This window comes from Populus nigra, chromosome 4 (genome assembly GCF_951802175.1).
Source record: "Populus nigra chromosome 4, ddPopNigr1.1, whole genome shotgun sequence".
NCBI lineage: Eukaryota > Viridiplantae > Streptophyta > Magnoliopsida > Malpighiales > Salicaceae > Populus > Populus nigra.
In genome coordinates this window covers 18751426-18767804 of record NC_084855.1, presented here as the reverse complement: position 1 = coordinate 18767804, position 16379 = coordinate 18751426, and the positions used below count along the sequence as shown (strand labels likewise).

The 16379-nt window shown below is 55.1% G+C and overlaps 1 pseudogene; it reads right to left on the bottom strand.

Annotated features, from left to right (window-relative positions):
- Positions 1-569: 569 nt before the first annotated feature.
- The window catches only part of LOC133691745 (uncharacterized), a 41280-nt pseudogene continuing 25470 nt past the window's right edge, over positions 570-16379 (bottom strand).

Below are 16379 nucleotides of genomic sequence, written 5' to 3'. Positions count from 1 at the left end.
CCTAGAAACTAAGAAATCATCGACGAGCTGCTGTCACGGGTGACGCGTGGATTCGACAGCCGACACATCCCCTAGAAACTGAGAAATCATCGACGACCTGCTCTCACGGGTGACGCGTTGATTCGACAGCCGACACTGCCCCTAGGGACTCAGCAATCATCGACGACCTGCTCTCACGGGTGACGCGTGGATTCCACAACCGACAGAGCCCCTAGAAACTGAGAAATCAGCGACGACCTGCTGTCACGGGTGACGCGTGGATTCCACATCCGACACAGCCCCTAGGGATTGAGCAATCATCGACGTACTGCTGTCACGGGTGGCGCGTGGATTCCACATCCGACACAACCCCTAGGGACTGAGAAATCAATGACGACATGCTCTCAAGGGTGACGCGTTGATTCGACAGCCGACACTGCCCCTAGAAACTAAGAAATCATCGACGAGCTGCTGTCACGGGTGTCGCGTGGACTCAACAGCCGACACAGCCCCTAGGGACTCAGCAATCATCGACGAACTGCTCTCACGGGTGACGCGTTGATTCGACAGCCGACACTGCCCCTAGAAACTCAGAAATCATCGACGAGCTGCTGTCCAGGGTGACGCGTGGACTCGACAGCAGACACAGCCCCTAGAAACTGAGAAATCAACAACAACCTGCTGTCACGGGTGACGCGTGGATTCGACCGCCGACACAGCCCCTAGGGACTCAGCAATCATAGACGACCTGCTCTCACGGGTGACGCGTTGATTCGACAGCCGACACCGCCCCTAGAAACTGAGAAATCATCGACGAGCTGCTGTCACGGGTGACGCGTGGATTCGACAGCCGACACTGCCCCTAGAAACTGAGAAATCATCGACGACCTGCTCTCACGGGTGACGCCTTGATTCGACAGCCGACACCACCCCTATAAAGTGAGAAATCATCGACGAGCTGCAATCACGGGTGACGTGTGGATTCGACAGCCGACAGGGCCCTTAGGGACTGAGAAATCATCGACTATCTGCTCTCACGGGTGACGCGTTGATTCGACATCCGACACAGCCCCTAGGGACTCAGCAATCATCGACGTACTGCTGTCACGGGTGGCGCCTGGATTCCATAACCGACACAACCCCTAGGGACTCAGCAATCATTGACGTACTGCTGTCACGGGTGGCGCCTGGATTACATAACCGACACAACCCCTAGGAACTGAGAAATCAACGACGACCTGCTCTCAAGGGTGACGCGTTGATTCGACAGCCGACACTTCCCCTAGAAACTGAGAAATCATCGACGACCTGCTCTCACGGGTGACGCGTTGATTCGACAGCCGACACCGCCCCTAGAAACTGAGAAATCATCGACGAGCTGCTGTCACGGGTGACGCGTGGATTCCACAACCGACACAGCCCCTAGAAATTCAGAAATCAGCGACGACCTACTGTCACGGGTGACGCGTGGATTCCACATCCGACATAGCCCCTAGGGACTTAGCAATCATCGACGTACTGCTGTCACGGGTGGCGCGTGGATTCCATAACCGACACAACCCCTAGGGACTGAGAAATCAATGACGACATGCTCTCAAGGGTGACGCGTTGATTCGACAGCCGACACTGCCCCTAGAAACTAAGAAATCATCGACGAGATGCTGTCACGGGTGTCGCGTGGACTCAACAGCCGACACAGCCCCTAGGGACTCAGCAATCATCGACGAACTGCTCTCACGGGTGACGCGTTGATTCGGCAGCAGACACCGCCCCTAGAAACTAGGAAATCAACGACGACCTGCTGTCACGGGTGACGCGTGGATTCGAAAGCCGACACAGCCCCTAGGGACTCAGCAATCATCGACGAACTGCTCTCACGGGTGACGCGTTGATTCGACAGCCGACACCGCCCCTAGAAACTAAGAAATCATCGACGAGCTGCTGTCACGGGTGACGCGTGGATTCGACAGCCGACACTGCCCCTAGAAACTGAGAAATCATCGACGAGCTGCTGTCACGGGTGACGCGTGGATTCGACATCCGACAGGGCCCTAGACACTGAGAAATCATCGACGAGCTGCTGTCACGGGTGACGCGTGGACTCCACAGCCGACACAGCCCCTAGAAACTAAGAAATCAACGACGACCTGCTGTCACGGGTGACGAGTGGATTCGACAGCCGACACAGTCTCTAGGGACTCAGCAATCATCGACGAACTGCTCTCACGGGTGACGCGTTGATTCGGCAGCCGACACCGCCCCTAGAAACTGGGAAATCATCGACGAGCTGCTGTCACGGGTGACGTGTGGATTCGACAGCCGACAGGGCCCCTAGGGACTGAGAAATCATCGACGACCTGCTCTCACGGGTGACGCGTTGATTCGGCAGCCGACATAGCCCCTAGGGACTCAGCAATCATCGACGAACTGCTCCCACGGGTGACGCGTTGATTCGGTAGCCGACACCGCCCCTAGGGACTCAGCAATCAACGACGAACTGCTCTCAAGGGTGACACGTTGATTCGCCAGCCGACACTGCCCCTAGAAACTGAGAAATCATCGACGAGCTGCTGTCACGGGTGGCGCGTGGATTCGACATCCGACAGGGCCCCTAGAAACTGAGAAATCAACGACGACCTGCTGTCACGGGTGACGCGTGGATTCCACAGCCGACACAGCCCCTAGGGACTCAGCAATCATCGACGAACTGCTCTCACGGGTGACGCGTTGATTCGGCAGCCGACACCGCCCCTAGAAACTGAGAAATCAACGACGACCTGCTGTCATGGGTGACGCGTGGATTCGACAGCCGACACAGCCCCTAGGGACTCAGCAATCAACGACGAACTGCTCTCAAGGGTGACGCGATGATTCGACAGCCGACACAGCCCCTAGAAACTGAGAAATCAACGACGACCTGCTGTCACGGGTGACGCGTGGATTCGACAGCGGACACAGCCCCTAGGGACTCAACAATCATCGACGAACTGCTCTGACGGGTGACGCGTTGATTCGACAGCCGACATAGCCCCTAGGGACTCAGCAATCATCGACGAACTGCTCCCACGGGTGACGCGTTGATTCGGTAGCCGACACCGCCCCTAGGGACTCAGCAATCAACGACGACCTGCTGTCATGGGTGACGCGTGGATTCGACAGCCGACACAGCCCCTAGGGACTCAGCAATCAACGACGAACTGCTCTCAAGGGTGACGCGTGGATTCGACAGCCGACACTGCCCCTAGAAACTGAGAAATCATCGACGAGCTGCTGTCACGGGTGACGCGTGGATTCGACAGCCGACACTGCCCATAGAAACTGAGAAATCATCGACGAGCTGCTGTCACGGGTGACGCGTGGAATCGACATCCGACAGGGCCCCTAGACACTGAGAAATCATCGACGAGCTGCTGTCACGGGTGACGCGTGGACTCCACAGCCGACACAGCCCCTAGAAACTGAGAAATCAACGACGACCTGCTGTCACGGGTGACGCGTGGATTCCACAGCCGACACAGCCCCTAGGGACTCAGCAATCATCGACGAACTGCTCTCACGGGTGACGCGTTGATTCGACAGCCGACACCGCCCCTAGAAACTAAGAAATCATCAACGAGCTGCTGTCACGGGTGACGCGTGGATTCGACAGCCGACACTGCCCCTAGAAACTGAGAAATCATCGACGAGCTGCTGTCACGGGTGACGCGTGGAATCGACATCCGACAAGGCCCCTAGACACTGAGAAATCATCGACGAGCTGCTGTCACGGGTGACGCGTGGAATCGACATCCGACAGGGCCCCTAGACACTGAGAAATCATCGACGAGCTGCTGTCACGGGTGACGCGTGGACTCCACAGCCGAGACAGCCCCTAGAAACTGAGAAATCAACGACGACCTGCTGTCACGGGTGACGCGTGGATTCCACAGCCGACACAGCCCCTAGGGACTCAGCAATCATCGACGAACTGCTCTCACGGGTGACGCGTTGATTCGGTAGCCGACACCGCCCCTAGAAACTGAGAAATCAATGACGACCTGCTGTCATGGGTGACGCGTGGATTCGACAGCCGACACAGCCCCTAAAGACTCAACAATAAACGACGAACTGCTCTCAAGGGTGACGCGTTGATTCGACAGCCGACACGGCCCCTAGAAACTGAGAAATCATCGACGAGCTGCTGTCACGGGTGACGCGTGGATTCAACAGCCGACACAGCCCCTAGAAACTAAGAAATCAACGACGACCTGCTGTCACGGGTGACGCGTGGATTCCACAGCCGACACAGCCCCTAGGGACTCAGCAATCATCGACGAACTGCTCTCACGGGTGACGCGTTGATTCGGCAGCCGACACCGCCCCTAGAAACTGAGAAATCAACGACGACCTGCTGTCATGGGTGACGCGTGGATTCGACAGCCGACACTGCCCCTAGAAACTGAGAAATCATCGACGAGCTGCTGTCACGGGTGACGCGTGGAATCGACATCCGACAGGGCCCCTAGACACTGAGAAATCATCGACGAGCTGCTGTCACGGGTGACGCGTGGACTCCACAGCCGACACAGCCCCTAGAAACTGAGAAATCAACGACGACCTGCTGTCACGGGTGACGCGTGGATTCGACAGCTGACACAGCCCCTAGGGACTCAACAATCATCGACGAACTGCTCTCACGGGTGACGCGTTGATTCGACAGCCGACATAGCCCCTAGGGACTCAGCAATCATTGACGAACTGCTCCCACGGGTGACGCGTTGATTCGGTAGCCGACACTGCCCCTAGGGACTCAGCAATCAACGACGAACTGCTCTCAAGGGTGACACGTTGATTCGCCAGCCGACACTGCCCCTAGAGACTCAGCAATCAACGACGAACTGCTCTCAAGGGTGACACGTTGATTCGACAGCCGACAACGCCCCTAGAAACTAAGAAATCATCGACGAGCTGCTGTCACGGGTGACGCGTGGATTCGACAGCCGACACTGCCCCTAGAAACTGAGAAATCATCGACGAGCTGCTGTCACGGGTGACGCGTGGAATCGACATCCGACAGGGCCCCTAGACACTGAGAAATCATCGACGAGCTGCTGTCACGGGTGACGCGTGGACTCCACAGCCGACACAGCCCCTAGAAACTGAGAAATCAACGACGACCTGCTGTCACGGGTGACGCGTGGATTCCACAGCCGACACAGCCCCTAGGGACTCAGCAATCATCGACGAACTGCTCTCACGGGTGACGCGTTGATTCGACAGCCGACACCGCCCCTAGAAACTAAGAAATCATCAACGAGCTGCTGTCACGGGTGACGCGTGGATTCGACAGCCGACACTGCCCCTAGAAACTGAGAAATCATCGACGAGCTGCTGTCACGGGTGACGCGTGGAATCGACATCCGACAGGGCCCCTAGACACTGAGAAATCATCGACGAGCTGCTATCACGGGTGACGCGTGGAATCGACATCCGACAGGGCCCCTAGACACTGAGAAATCATCGACGAGCTGCTGTCACGGGTGTCGCGTGGACTCAACAGCCGACACAGCCCCTAGGGACTCAGCAATCATCGACGAACTGCTCTCACGGGTGACGCGTTGATTCGGCAGCCGACACCGCCCCTAGAAACTGAGAAATCAACGACGACCTGCTGTCATGGGTGACGCGTGGATTCGACAGCCGACACAGCCCCTAGGGACTCAGCAATCAACGACGAACTGCTCTCGAGGGTGACGCGTTGATTCGACAGCCGACACCGCCCCTAGAAACTAAGAAATCATCGACGAGCTGCTGTCACGGGTGACGCGTGGATTCGACAGCCGACACTGCCCCTAGAAACTGAGAAATCATCGACGAGCTGCTGTCACGGGTGACGCGTGGAATCGACATCCGACAGGGCCCCTAGACACTGAGAAATCATCGACGAGCTGCTGTCACGGGTGACGCGTGGACTCCACAGCCGACACAGCCCCTAGAAACTGAGAAATCAACGACGACCTGCTGTCACGGGTGACGCGTGGATTCCACAGCCGACACAGCCCCTAGGGACTCAGCAATCATCGACGAACTGCTCTCACGGGTGACGCGTTGATTCGACAGCCGACACCGCCCCTAGAAACTAAGAAATCATCAACGAGCTGCTGTCACGGGTGACGCGTGGATTCGACAGCCGACACTGCCCCTAGAAACTGAGAAATCATCGACGAGCTGCTGTCACGGGTGACGCGTGGAATCGACATCCGACAGGGCCCCTAGACACTGAGAAATCATCGACGAGCTGCTTTCACGGGTGACGCGTGGAATCGACATCCGACAGGGCCCCTAGACACTGAGAAATCATCGACGAGCTGCTGTCACGGGTGACGCGTGGACTCCACAGCCGACACAGCCCCTAGAAACTGAGAAATCAACGACGACCTGCTGTCACGGGTGACGCGTGGATTCCACAGCCGACACAGCCCCTAGGGACTCAGCAATCATCGACGAACTGCTCTCACGGGTGACGCGTTGATTCGGCAGCCGACACCGCCCCTAGAAATTGAGAAATCAACGACGACCTGCTGTCATGGGTGACGCGTGGATTCGACAGCCGACACAGCCCCTAGGGACTCAGCAATCAACGACGAACTGCTCTCAAGGATGACGCGTTGATTCGACAGCCGACACTGCCCTTAGAAACTGTGAAATCATCGACGAGCTGCCGTCACGGGTGACGCGTGGATTCCACATCCGACACAGCCCCTACGGACTCAGCATTCATCAACGTACTGCTGTCACGGGTGGCGCCTGGGTTCCATAAGCGACACAACCCCTGGGGACTGAAAAATCAACGACGAACTGCTCTCAAGGGTGACGCGTGGATTCGACAGCCGACACTGCCCCTAGAAACTGAGAAATCATCGACGAGCTGCTGTCACGGGTGACGCGTGGATTCGACATCCGACAGGGCCCCTAGACACTGAGAAATCATCGACAAGCTGCTGTCACGGGTGACGCGTGGACTCAACAGCCGACACAGCCCCTAGAAACTGAGAAATCAACGACGACCTGCTGTCACGGGTGACGCGTGGATTCGACAGCTGACACAACCCCTAGGGACTCAACAATCATCGACGAACTGCTCTCACGGGTGACGCGTTGATTCGACAGCCGACATAGCCCCTAGGGACTCAGCAATCATTGACGAACTGCTCCCACGGGTGACGCGTTGATTCGGTAGCCGACACTGCCCCTAGGGACTCAGCAATCAACGACGAACTGCTCTCAAGGGTGACACGTTGATTCGCCAGCCAACACTGCCCCTAGAAACTGAGAAATCATCGACGAGCTGCTGTCACGGGTGGCGCGTGGATTCGACATCCGACAGGGCCCCTAGAAACTGAGAAATCAACGACGACCTGCTGTCATGGGTGACGCGTGGATTCCACAGCCGACACAGCCCCTAGGGACTCAGCAATCATCGACGAACTGCTCTCACGGGTGACGCGTTGATTCGGCAGCCGACACCGCCCCTAGAAACTGAGAAATCAACGACGACCTGCTGTCATGGGTGACGCGTGGATTCGACAGCCGACACAGCCCCTAGGGACTCAGCAATCAACGACGAACTGCTCTCAAGGGTGACGCGTTGATTCGACAGCCGACACCGCCCCTAGAAACTAAGAAATCATCGACGAGCTGCTGTCACGGGTGACGCGTGGATTCGACAGCCGACACTGCCCCTAGAAACTGAGAAATCATCGACGAGCTGCTGTCACGGGTGACGCGTGGAATCGACATCCGACAGGGCCCCTAGACACTGAGAAATCATCGACGAGCTGCTGTCACGGGTGACGCGTGGACTCCACAGCCGACACAGCCCCTTGAAACTGAGAAATCAACGATGACCTGCTGTCACGGGTGACGCGTGGATTCCACAGCCGACACAGCACCTAGGGACTCAGCAATCATCGACGAACTGCTCTCACGGGTGACGCGTTGATTCGACAGCCGACACCGCCCCTAGAAACTAAAAAATCATCGACGAGCTGCTGTCACGGGTGACGCGTGGATTCGACAGCCGACACCGCCCCTAGGGACTCAGCAATCAACGACGAACTGCTCTCAAGGGTGATGCGTTGATTCGACAGCCGACACCGCCCCTAGAAACTAAGAAATCATCGACGAGCTGCTGTCACGGGTGACGCGTGGATTCGACAGCCGACACTGCCCCTAGAAACTGAGAAATCATCGACGAGCTGCTGTCACGGGTGACGCGTGGAATCGACATCCGACAGGGCCCCTAGACACTGAGAAATCATCGACGAGCTGCTGTCACGGGTGACGCGTGGACTCCACAGCCGACACAGCCCCTTGAAACTGAGAAATCAACGACGACCTGCTGTCACGGGTGACGCGTGGATTCCACAGCCGACACAGCACCTAGGGACTCAGCAATCATCGACGAACTGCTCTCACGGGTGACGCGTTGATTCGACAGCCGACACCGCCCCTAGAAACTAAAAAATCATCGACGAGCTGCTGTCACGGGTGACGCGTGGATTCGACAGCGGACACTGCCCCTAGAAACTGAGAAATCATCGACGAGCTGCTGTCACGGGTGACGCGTGGACTCCACAGCCGACACAGCCCCTAGAAACTGAGAGATCAACGACGACCTGCAGTCATGGGTGACGCGCGGATTCGACAGCCGACACAACCCCTAGGGACTCAACAATCATCGACGAACTGCTCTCACGGGTGACGCGTTGATTCGACAGCCGACACCGCCCCTAGAAACTGAGAAATCATCGAAGAGCTGTAGTCACGGGTGACGCGTGGATTCGACAGCCGACAGGGCCCCTTAGGACTGAGAAATCATCGACGACCTGCTCTCACGGGTGACGCGTTGATTCGACAACCGACACTGCCCCTAGACACTGAGAAATCATTGACGAGCTGCTGTCACGGGGACGCGTGGATTCCACAGCCGACACGGCCCCTAGAAACTGAGAAATCAGCGACGACCTGCTGTCACGGGTGACTCGTGGATTCGACATCCGACACAGCCCCTAGGGACTCAGCAATCATCGACGTACCACTGTCACGGGTGACGCGTGGAGTCCACATCCGACACAGCCCCTAGGGACTCAGCAATCATCGACGTACTGCTGTCACGGGTGGCGCCTAGATTCCATAACCGACACAACCCCTAGGGACTGAGAAATCAACGACGAGCTGCTGTCACGGGTGACGCGTGGATTCGACAGCCGACACTGCCCCTAGAAACTGAGAAATCATCGACGAGCTGCTGTCACGGGTGACGCGTGGAATCGACATCCGACAGGGTCCCTAGACACTGAGAAATCATCGACGAGCTGCTGTCACGGGTGACGCGTGGACTCCACAGCCGACACAGCCCCTAGAAACTGAGAAATCAACGACGACCTGCTGTCACGGGTGACGCGTGGATTCCACAGCCGACACAGCCCCTAGGGACTCAGCAATCATCGACGAACTGCTCTCACGGGTGACGCGTTGATTCGACAGCCGACACCGCCCCTAGAAACTAAGAAATCATCAACGAGCTGCTGTCACGGGTGACGCGTGGATTCGACAGCCGACACTGCCCCTAGAAACTGAGAAATCATCGACGAGCTGCTGTCACGGGTGACGCGTGGAATCGACATCCGACAGGGCCCCTAGACATTGAGAAATCATCGACGAGCTGCTGTCACGGGTGACGCGTGGATTCGACATCCGACAGGGCCCCTAGACACTGAGAAATCATCGACAAGCTGCTGTCACGGGTGACGCGTGGACTCAACAGCCGACACAGCCCCTAGAAACTGAGAAATCAACGACGACCTGCTGTCACGGGTGACGCGTGGATTCCACAGCCGACACAGCCCCTAGGGACTCAGCAATCATCGACGAACTGCTCTCACGGGTGACGCGTTGATTCGGCAGCCGACACCGCCCCTAGAAACTGAGAAATCAATGACGACCTGCTGTCATGGGTGACGCGTGGATTCGACAGCCGACACAGCCCCTAAGGACTCAGCAATCCACGACGAACTGCTCTCAAGGGTGACGCATTGATTCGACAGCCGACACGGCCCCTAGAAACTGAGAAATCATCGACGAGCTGCTGTCACGGGTGACGCGTGGATTCAATAGCCGACACAGCCCCTAGAAATTGAGAAATCAACGACGACCTGCTGTCACGGGTGACGCGTGGATTCCACAGCCGACACAGCCCCTAGGGACTCAGCAATCATCGACGAACTGCTCTCACGGGTGACGCGTTGATTCGGCAGCCGACACCGCCCCTAGAAACTGAGAAATCAACGACGACCTGCTGTCATGGGTGACGCGTGGATTCGACAGCCGACACAGCCCCTAGGGACTCAGCAATCAACGACGAACTGCTCTCAAGGATGACGCGTTGATTCGACAGCCGACACTGCCCTTAGAAACTGTGAAATCATCGACGAGCTGCCGTCACGGGTGACGCGTGGATTCCACATCCGACACAGCCCCTACGGACTCAGCATTCATCAACGTACTGCTGTCACGGGTGGCGCCTGGGTTCCATAAGCGACACAACCCCTAGGGACTGAAAAATCAACGACGAACTGCTCTCAAGGGTGACGCGTGGATTCGACAGCCGACACTGCCCCTAGAAACTGAGAAATCATCGACGAGCTGCTGTCACGGGTGACGCGTGGATTCGACATCCGACAGGGCCCCTAGACACTGAGAAATCATCGACAAGCTGCTGTCACGGGTGACGCGTGGACTCAACAGCCGACACAGCCCCTAGAAACTGAGAAATCAACGACGACCTGCTTTCACGGGTGACGCGTGGATTCGACAGCTGACACAGCCCCTAGGGACTCAACAATCATCGACGAACTGCTCTCACGGGTGACGCGTTGATTCGACAGCCGACAGAGCCCCTAGGGACTCAGCAATCATTGACGAACTGCTCCCACGGGTGACGCGTTGATTCGGTAGCCGACACCGCCCCTAGGACTCAGCAATCAACGACGAACTGCTCTCAAGGGTGACACGTTGATTCGCCAGCCGACACTGCCCCTAGAAACTGAGAAATCATCGACGAGCTGCTGTCACGGGTGGCGCGTGGATTCGACATCCGACAGGGCCCCTAGAAACTGAGAAATCAACGACGACCTGCTGTCACGGGTGACGCGTGGATTCCACAGCCGACACAGCCCCTAGGGACTCAGCAATCATCGACGAACTGCTCTCACGGGTGACGCGTTGATTCGGCAGCCGACACCGCCCCTAGAAACTGAGAAATCAACGACGACCTGCTGTCATGGGTGACGCGTGGATTCGACAGCCGACACAGCCCCTAGGGACTCAGCAATCAACGACGAACTGCTCTCAAGGGTGACGCGTTGATTCGACAGCCGACACCGCCCCTAGAAACTAAGAAATCATCGACGAGCTGCTGTCACGGGTGACGCGTGGATTCGACAGCCGACACTGCCCCTAGAAACTGAGAAATCATCGACGAGCTGCTGTCACGGGTGACGCGTGGAATCGACATCCGACAGGGCCCCTAGACACTGAGAAATCATCGACGAGCTGCTGTCACGGGTGACGCGTGGACTCCACAGCCGACACAGCCCCTTGAAACTGAGAAATCAACGACGACCTGCTGTCACGGGTGACGCGTGGATTCCACAGCCGACACAGCACCTAGGGACTCAGCAATCATCGACGAACTGCTCTCACGGGTGACGCGTTGATTCGACAGCCGACACCGCCCCTAGAAACTAAAAAATCATCGACGAGCTGCTGTCACGGGTGACGCGTGGATTCGACAGCCGACACTGCCCCTAGAAACTGAGAAATCATCGACGAGCTGCTGTCACGGGTGACGCGTGGACTCCACAGCCGACACAGCCCCTAGAAACTGAGAGATCAACGACGACCTGCAGTCATGGGTGACGCGCGGATTCGACAGCCGACACAGCCCCTAGGGACTCAACAATCATCGACGAACTGCTCTCACGGGTGACGCGTTGATTCGACAGCCGACACCGCCCCTAGAAACTGAGAAATCATCGAAGAGCTGTAGTCACGGGTGACGCGTGGATTCGACAGCCGACAGGGCCCCTAGGGACTGAGAAATCATCGACGACCTGCTCTCACGGGTGACGCGTTGATTCGACAACCGACACTGCCCCTAGACACTGAGAAATCATTGACGAGCTGCTGTCACGGGAACGCGTGGATTCCACAGCCGACACGGCCCCTAGAAACTGAGAAATCAGCGACGACCTGCTGTCACGGGTGACTCGTGGATTCGACATCCGACACAGCCCCTAGGGACTCAGCAATCATCGACGTACCGCTGTCACGGGTGACGCGTGGAGTCCACATCCGACACAGCCCCTAGGGACTCAGCAATCATCGACGTACTGCTGTCACGGGTGGCGCCTAGATTCCATAACCGACACAACCCCTAGGGACTGAGAAATCAACGACGAACTGCTCTCAAGGGTGATGTGTTGATTCGACAGCCGACACTGCCCCTAGAAACTGAGAAATCATCGACGAGCTGCTGTCACGGGTGACGCGTGGATTCGACTTCCGACACAGCCCCTAGGGACTCAGCAATCATCGACGAACTGCTCTCACGGGTGACGCGTTGATTCGGCAGCCGACACCGCCCCTAGAAACTGAGAAATCAACGACGACCTGCTGTCACGGGTGACGCGTGGATTCGACAGCCGACACAGCCCCTAGGGACTTAGCAATCAACGACGAACTGCTCTCAAGGGTGACGCGTTGATTCAACAGCCGACACAGCCCCTAGAAACTGAGAAATCACCGACGACCTGCTGTCACGGGTGACGCGTGGAGTCCACATCCGGCACAGCCCCTAGGGACTCAGCAATCATCGACGTACTGCTGTCACGGGTGGCGCCTGGATTCCATAACCGACACAACCCCTAGGGACTGAGAAATCATCGACGAGCTGCTGTCACGGGTGACGCGTGGATTGGACAGCCGACACCGCCCCTAGGGACTGAGAAATCATAGATCTACTCCTTTCACGGGTGACGCGTGGATTCTACAGCCGACACAGCCCCTAGGGACTCAGCAATCATCGACGAACTGCTCTCACATGTGACGAGTGGATTCGACAGGGCCCCTAGGGACGGAGAAATCATCGACGAACTGCTGTCACGGGTGACGCATGGATTCGACAACTGACAAGGCCCCTAGGGACTGAGAAATCATCGACGAACTGCTCTCACGGGTGACGCGTGGATTCGACAGCCCACACGGCCCCTAGGGACTGAGAAATCATCGACGAACTCCTGTCACGGGTGATGTCTGGATTCGACAGCCGACACCGCCCTAGGGACAGAGAAATCATCGTTCTACTCCTGTCACGGGTGACGCGTGGATTTGACAGCCGACACAGCCCCTAGGGACTCTGCAATCATCGACGAACTGCTCTCACGGGTGACGAGTTGATTCGACAGCCGACACCGCCCCTAGAAACTGAGAAATCATTGACGAGCTGTCGTCACAGGTGACGCGTGGATTCGACAGCCGACAGGGCCCCTAAGCACTGAGAAATCATCGACGACCTGCTCTCACGGGTGACGCGTTAATTCGACAGCTGACACGACCAAAAGATTGATGTCTTCTCCCAAGTGCAGGAGTGTCGAAGTAATAAATAACCCGGTAAGATCGGGGTGGAACCACAGGGAGGTTACTTGTATAAATTATAAGCAACAATAACACTACAACAATAGTAACAACAACAACAATAATAATAATAATAGTGATAATAATAATAATAGTGAAGAAGAAGAGGAAGAAGTTGATGAGAACTTTGAGATGAAAGATTAACGTAAGGATTAAACAATGATAACAACAAATGTCAAGGTTAGAGGATCCACTAATGGTATTTCAAACAAGTATAGTATAAACCCTTATTATTCAATTGGAAACCACACACAAGGAGGTTCCAATCAGATTATAAATTGTTAACATGATTACATTAGCTATCTTATTCGAATAATGCTAATACTTGTAAATGTTGTCAGGCATTCATGATTATAACTTATGTTAACAACAAATCAAGTTCCTTTCATAGCTCAGGTGTCGGTTATACCATACAGTATGGGCTATGAAAGTGCCAAGTATTTGTTGTACCAAGTGTTATACAACATAAATCTAGATTAACCATTTAACAAGCAAAGTATTAAAAGTGAACAAGATAACAAATATAAAGCATGTTAGTATCCAACATTAAGGTCCATGTTAAGTTTATATTATACTTATTCTTACACCATTAGTGTACCCTTTTCACCTTGACATAATTAATTTAGCTAGACATAATGAAAGAAAGAAACATAAATAAACAAGGAAAGGAAATGAAAAGCATAAGCAAGAGATTAATATAAGCAAAACTTAAGCATTACAAAATATAAAGAGAGAGCAAGAGCATGATCTTGATCTGAAAACCAAGATGCCTAAATACATGGCAAATGCCTCCTTGTATAGGCCAAAATTCGGAACTATTGATTTGTTGACTAATTGATGAGTGGGTGGCCACATCTTGACTTGGTGACAATTCTTATCTTCTTGTCTGCCAAAAACGTCATTGATGACGTCATAATTTGAACAAACTTGAATCATGAAAGTTCTAGGAAATTGTCTCATCTTTCCAGGGTAAAAATTTGAGATCATTTGGACTTCTAGAACTTGAGATATGGGCTGAACACTGAACAGTGTCTGGGCTGCAGGACAGATTCGGATTTCTTCGTTGTTGCTACAATTTGGACTTGAAAACGGCCTTTTTAAATCTTGGGCTGCACATGAAAGTTGTAGGCCTATGTCTTATCTTTCCATCCATATAAAATGGACATAAATCCAAGATCTACAGCTCCAGATATGACCCAATTACCGAACAGTGTTCCAGTTTGGACTGCACCAGCATCTCTTTTCTAAGTTTGGCCATCTCTTTGTCCTTTCAATTTCAGTACTTCAACTCATCAATCAATTCTTTCATTTATGTGATAGGCCTGCATTTAAGATGAATATTTACCATAAATTAAAGGTATCTTATATAATTAGACATGGCCCCTAGGGACGAAGAAATCATCGACGAACTGCTGTCACGGTTGACGCGTGGATTCGACATCCGACAGGGCCCCTAGGGACTGAGAAATCATCGACGAATTGCTGCACGGGTGATGCGTGGATTCGACAGCCGACAGGGCCCCTAGGGACTGAGAAATCATCGACGAAGTGCTGTCACGGGTGAGGCGTGGATTCGACAGCTGACAGGGCCCCTAGGGACTGAGAAATCATTGACGAACTGCTGTCACGGGTGACGCGTGGATTCGACAGCCGACAGGGCCCCTAGGGACTGAGAAATCATCAACGAACTGCTCTCACGGGTGACAAGTGGATTCGACAGCCGACAGGGCCCCTTGGGACTGAGAAATCATCGACGAACTGCTGCACGGGTGACGCGTGGATTCGACAGCCGACAGGGCCCCTAGGGACTGAGAAATCATCGACGAACTGCTGTCACGGGTGACGCGTGGATTCGACAGCCGACAGGGCCCCTAGGGACTGAGAAATCATCGACGAACTGCTGTCACGGGTGACGCGTGGATTCGACTGCTGACACGGCCCCTAGGGACTGAGAAATCATCGACGAACTGGTGTCACGGGTGACGCGTGGAATCGACAGCCGACAGGGCCCCTAGGGACTGAGAAATCATCGACGAACTGCTGTCACGGGTGACGCGTGGATTCGACAGCCGACACAGCCTCTAGGGACTGAGAAATCATCCACGAACTGCTGTCACGGGTGACGCGTGGATTCAAGAGCCGACACCGCCCCTAGGGAATGGGAAATCATCGAGGAACTGCTCTCACAGGTGACGAGTGGATTCGACAGCCGACACGGCCCCTAGGGACAGAGAAATCATCCACGAACTGCTGTCACTGGTGAGGCGTGGATTCGACAGTCGACACGGCCCCTAGGGACTGAGAAATCATCGACGAACTGGTGTCACGGGTGACGCGTGGAATCGACAGCCGACAGGGCCCCTAGGGACTGAGAAATCATCGACGAACTGCAGTCACGGGTGACGCGTGGATTCGACAGCCGACAGGGCCCCTAGGGACTGAGAAATCATCAACGAACTACTGTCACGGGTGACGCGTGGATTCGACAGCCGACACGGCCCCTAGGGACAGAGAAATCATCGACGAACTGCTGTCACGGGTGAGGCGTGGATTCGACAGCCGACACGGCCCCTAGGGACAGAGAAATCATCCACGAACTAAAATACTACTACCCTCTCCCCCCAACCAAAACGAGACATTGTCCTCAATGTCCTAAGGTAGAA